The 5,967-nt window shown below is 35.8% G+C and overlaps 1 pseudogene; it reads left to right on the forward strand.

Annotated features, from left to right (window-relative positions):
- The first annotated feature begins 3,451 nt into the window (after positions 1–3,451).
- On the forward strand, positions 3,452–4,307 carry LOC118013109 (annotated as a pseudogene).
- The last annotated feature ends 1,660 nt before the right edge of the window (positions 4,308–5,967 follow it).

Raw genomic sequence — 5,967 nt, forward strand, 5'->3', positions numbered from 1 at the left:
GAAGGAAGGAAGGAAGGAAGGAAGGAAGGAAGGAAGGAAGGAAGGAAAGAAGGAAAGAAGGAAAGAAGGAAAGAAGGAAGAAAAGAAAATCTCAGAACACAAATGGACCAAAAAGAAAAGCAAGAGGTAGGGAGAGGGGAGGAAATGAGAATAGATGAGTGCATTAAACTAAGGAGAAAAATTGAAGACAAAAATAGAACCATCTCATAAGTGGAGAACAAATTACAACATGTGCAAGGGTGAATATGTAAATGAAAATTTAGTGAGGGATATTGAAGAAAGACATGAAAACAGAAGATTGAAAATGAAATGAAAAAAGAAAAGTTCAGAGAGAAAGAAATAATGAAAACTAAGCAAGGGAAGTCTAACAAACATATCATTGGTGTCCCTGGAAAAACTAAACAAACCAATAGAAAAAAAATATTTAAAGTTATAATCCAAGACATAGAAATAAATTAAATTTAAAATTTTAAATGTCCCACTGTATACCTGATAAAACTGACCTAGAACAATGAACTCTGAGAAAATCTTTCAAAATTGGCCTTTATTGACCAAAAAAAAAAATCCACATATTTCCCAGACAAAAAATGAATTCTTTAAGAGGATAAAAAGAAGAAATGAAGCAGGTGCCAGACTTTTCAACAGCAACACAGACAGCAAGGCAACAACGAAGGAGCTTTTTTAAGAAAATCAAAGAAAAAGTAGTGTCAAGGTTTTTTTTGTTTTTTTTTTGTTTTATCCAGCCAAGTGGTCCTTTGTATATATATGCTACAAAAAACAGATTCGAGAATACAATAACTCCATCAAAGAACTCCATCTCAGAATTCTACTGAAGCATGAACTTCATCCAAACAAAAGATAACCAGGTAGGGGCACCTGAGTGGTACAGTCGGTTAAGCATCCAACTCTTGTTTTGGCTCAGGTCATGATCTCAGGGTCGTGAGATCAAGCCCCTCATCAGGCTCCCTACTGAGATTCTCTCCCTCTGCCCCTCCCCACCACTCACATGCATGCTATCTCTCTCTCAAATAAATAAATCTTTAAAAAAAAGATAACCAAGTGAACTTCAACACATAGTAATGTGTATGTGTATGCATGTGGATGTACATGTGTATATACATATTATATATTTGTTATATATTATATATACACACATAGACATTATATATTATATTAATTGCATTATTAAATATTATATATGTTAGTGTGTATATGCACATATGTTGTATATATGTACACAATCACATATAGTACTATAGAGGTAAGAAGACTAAAACAATGTAGAGTTATGAGTGGAATAGTAGTAGGTAAATGTTATCTTTTCTGGGAAAGATGAAAGGATATAACTAAAGACAACTAGGTGAAGGAAAAGAGAAAGGAGAAAATGGAATAACATCATTGACTTATATAAGGTTACTAGGTGAGAGTCAAAACTACTATTTACAACCAAATAGTAAAAGATTAAAACCATACTGTAAAAAATTAAGAAAAACTAAGATTAAAGATAAGATTAAGGGGAAGAATACAAATGTAACCACTGGAAAAAAAATACACACTTACTAGATACTAAAATATATTTTAAAATAGCAAGGAAAACTCCATAGAAAAATATTGTAAATATAATATAATCAGTAACCATAACATATTTTTATTTTTTTTAAGATTTTATTTATTTATTTGTCAGAGAGAGAGAGAGAGAGAGTGCGCACAACCAAGGGGAGCGGCAGGCCGAGGGAGAAGCAGGCTCCCCTTCAAGCAAGGAGCCCCATGTGGGACTTGATCCCAGGACCCTGGGATCATGACCTGAGCTGAAGACAGATGCTTAATGGACTGAGCCATCCAGATGTCCCCATAACATAAATTATATGGTAGTTTTGAGGTCAAACATAACAATCCTATGATAAGGGTAAAAGGTTTTAATTCACCTACTGCTATAAACTGAACATTTATGCCCCCCCCCAAAAGAAAACCTTATATGTTGAAATCTAATTTCCAATGTGATGGTATTTGGATGGTATAAGATACATTGGGAGGTGACTAAGTCATGAGGGTGGAACCCTCATGAATGGGATTCATGTCCTTATAAAAGAGTCCCCAGAGAGCTCCCTCCATAAGGAGACAGATGTCTATGAACTAGGTAATGGGCCCTCACCAGACACTCTATCTTCCAGGGCCTTGATCTCAGACTTCCCAGTCTCTGCAACAACTGTGAGAAATAAATTTATGTTGTTTATAAGCCACCCGGTTTATGGTATTCCATTATAATAGCCTAAACAGACTAAGTTACCTACTTAAGTAAAGTAGATTTTCAAGTTGGCTAATGACACAAAACCCAATTATTCTGTATACAGGAAATATACCTAAAATGTAAATATCTGGAAAGCTAAAAAGAAACATGTGGCAAATCTGTACTAGGCAAAGGAAAACAAAAATGAAAGCAGAAATTACAATCTTGATATCAAACAGAATTGAATATTGAATTCAGGCAAAAGTATTGAAGAAAACTTATATATATATACATATATATATATATATACATGCGTGTATATATATATGTGTGTGTGTATATATATATATGTTGTAATGCTGAAAGCTACAGCTCACAATAAATATTTGACAGTTATAATTATGTCTGCACCAAATAATAGAGAAATAACCTATATAAAACACAAAATAAATAAAGAAATTGCGAGGATAAATAGACTAAAAAAAACAGTAATAGGATACATCACTCTCAAATGATATCAGTGAAAAAATAATGATTAGAAGATCTAAAGAACATAATAAAATATCAATAAGATAGACCATAGATAGATAGATAGGTAGATAGATAGATAGATCGATCTATCTATATATATATATATCACCCGATGGGGGAGAATATGCCTTCTTTCCAAATATATATGGATTGTTCATAAGAAAGTTGATCATATGTAGGATCACAAACAAAACCACCATAAGTTTGGTAAATTAGAGATATTAGGAAAAATATTTTTATTAGAATGCAAGCCAAACACAAAATGCATTAATTAGAAAATTTTGAAATAAAAGGATGTCCACTTTGAAAACAACAACAAAAAAATAAACATTTTTTATCAAACTTTTGAGTGAAAGAAAAGCTGCAGAGCAAAATAAGAGAATTGAAGAAAAATTAGTGATTGTGAAAATAGTACATAACAGAATATATGGGATACCCAGGGCAACCCTTAAGAAAATAAATATAAGAAACAAGAAGGGAATTAAAATGGTACACAAGTAATATCTAACAAGAACAAAAAGGCAGTGATGAAGAAAAAAGACATTTTCCTTCACCCTCCAGCTGTGGAAGCTGCAGCCCAGCCCTGAGCCCCTGAGCCCCTGACCGAGCTGAGGGGACTCAGCAGTAAACAGAGTGGTGGCTGCCCCTCTCAGGAGACCACCGGATCACCTCTTCCCCTGGCCTTGCCTTCCCATGGCCACCTATGGACAGAGCCCCACGTGGCCAATGCGTATCCTCCATCGTATGCTGACCTTGGAAAGCTGCCAGAGATATTTCCAGCAGAGGATTTGGTTTTGGGTTGGTGAAACCGGATGTGAAAACAAAGTCATGCAGTGGTGTGGAATTCTCAACATCTGGTTCATCTAATACAGACACTCGTAAAGTTCGTGGAACAGCGGAGACCAAATATAAATGGTGTGGGTCTGGTCTGACTTTCACAGAAAAATGGAACACGGGTAACTCTCTGGGAACAGAAATTGCAATTGAAGACCAGATTTATCAAAGTTTGAAGCTAGTATTTAATACCCTTTTCACCCAACACGAGCAAGTGGTAAAATCAAGTCTTCTTACAAGAGGGAGCTAATAAACCTTGGTTGTGATGTTGACTTTGATTTTGTTTGGTTAGCTATCTTTGGTTATGAGGGCTGGCTTGCTGGGGATCAGAAGACCTTTTGACAGTGCCAAATCAAAGGTGACAAGAAATAACTCTGCAATGGGCTGCAGGACTGGGGACTTCCTGCTTCACACTAATGTTAATGATGGGACAGAATTTGGAGGATCAATTAGCAGAAAGTATGTGAAGATCTTGACACTTCAGGAAACCTTGCTTGCACATCAGGTACCAGCTACACTTGCTTTGGCATTACAGTCAAGTACCAGTTGGATCCTACTGCTTCCATTTCTGCAAAAGTCAACAACTCTAGTTTAATTGGAGTGGGCTCAGACTCTGAGGCCTGGGGTCAAGTTTATACTCTCTGCTCTGGTAGCTGGGAAGAGCATTCATGCTGGAGACCCCAAACTTGGGCTTGTTCTGTGGCTAGAGGCCTAATCTAGCTCAAAGAAACCTCTGGGAAGGGATATCAGAAGATTTCACCTTTGTATATTTCCAGCTTGACCAAGAAGGTGATCAGAACAAAGTTTGATCTAACTGTACTTCAAGTATTTAGACAGTTACTCCTTAGCTGGGTTCTAGGTGAATTGGTGATCTAATCTAGCTGCCAAAGCTGCAGTCATGCAGTCCCCTATATGTTACTTAAATGTATTTAACTGTTAAATATGTTACCCCCCAATAATGAAATAGACCTTTGTGAATGCTGTGCAATTGTGTGCATGTTTGTTTTTATGTCCCTATTAGCTCTGCAGCAAGATATAAAATAAACCTTCAAAAATTAATAGGTTTCACATATACAAATAATAAGTAGTTAGACAATGTAATGGAAGAGAAGTTGTTATTTACAATAACGAAAATATAAAGATGACATACTTAGGAATAATCAGTAAGACAAAATTTATCAAAACATATCTGCAGAAGACTGTTAGATGCTCCTGAACAACACAAAAGTAGATTTGGGTAAATGGACAGACATCTCTTCTTGGTTCGCATGACTTGGCATCATTAAGATGTCATTTCTTTCTAGACAATATGATCTTAATTTTAAAAAGAGCTTTTGTGGAGCTAGTCAGTCAATACGAGAGTCTATATGAAAAAGAGAAATACGGAAAAAAAAAAAAAAACCCTAAGGAAATACAGGAAAAGAGGAGCTGTGAAGAAGTAGCCCTAAGAGATGAACGGATATATTATAAAGTCTCTGTAATTAAAACATGTGTAACTGGCACATGGCTAGATTTGTCTATATCTCACCAACCCACAAATGCATTTAACTTTTGAACTAAAAATTCCACTTCTAGGAAGTTACCACAAAGTATGCATTTAACCATACAAAAATATACGTATCTGATATTATCCATTGTAGTGTTATTTGTAACTGCAAAATAATTGGAAACTATCGATGTGCTCAAACATAGGAAATTGATAGAATAACCTTTGGCTTATACACGGTGGTGTATCATGCAGCTTTAAAAAAGAATGAGAGGGCACCTGGGTGGCTCAGTCGGTTAAGCGGCTGCCTACGGCTCAGGTCATGATCCCAGGGTCCTGGGATTGAGTCCCACATCGGGCTCCCTGCTCTGCGGGGAGCCTGCTTCTCCCTCTCCATCTGCCTGCTTCTTTGCCTACTTGTGCTCTCTCTATCTCTCTGTCAAATAAATAAATAAAATCTTAAAAAAAAAAAAAAGAAAGATCTTCATGAAATGATGGAATGTTGTACTTAGGATATATGTTAAGGAAAAAAAAGCAAAGTGCTTATTTTTGCATAAAGAAACATAGCAAACACAGAAAGCAGTAAAATTGGTTATCCACAAGTAGGGTAAGTGGTGGCAGGGAGGTAAGGGGGGAGTAGGAGGGAGCCATACAGAGTGGAAGAAAGAAGAGAGCATGCCATTTTTCTGAATATAATTTTTGAACAGTTTTGACTTTTAGAAGCACATTAATGTTATCTACATAGTCAAACAAATTAAACCAAGATGGGAGTTTAAAAAAAGAAATATCTAAGTCTAAATGCCAATATACAAATAAAACTTACTAAGTTTCACATAAATAACATAACTACACTGAAAGGTGGGGGGAAAAGTGCTAAACCAAATAATTT

The sequence above is a fragment of the Mirounga leonina genome, unplaced genomic scaffold (assembly GCF_011800145.1).
Source record: "Mirounga leonina isolate KUSES-001 unplaced genomic scaffold, KU_Mleo_1.0 Mir_153, whole genome shotgun sequence".
NCBI classification, from domain to species: Eukaryota; Metazoa; Chordata; class Mammalia; order Carnivora; family Phocidae; genus Mirounga; species Mirounga leonina.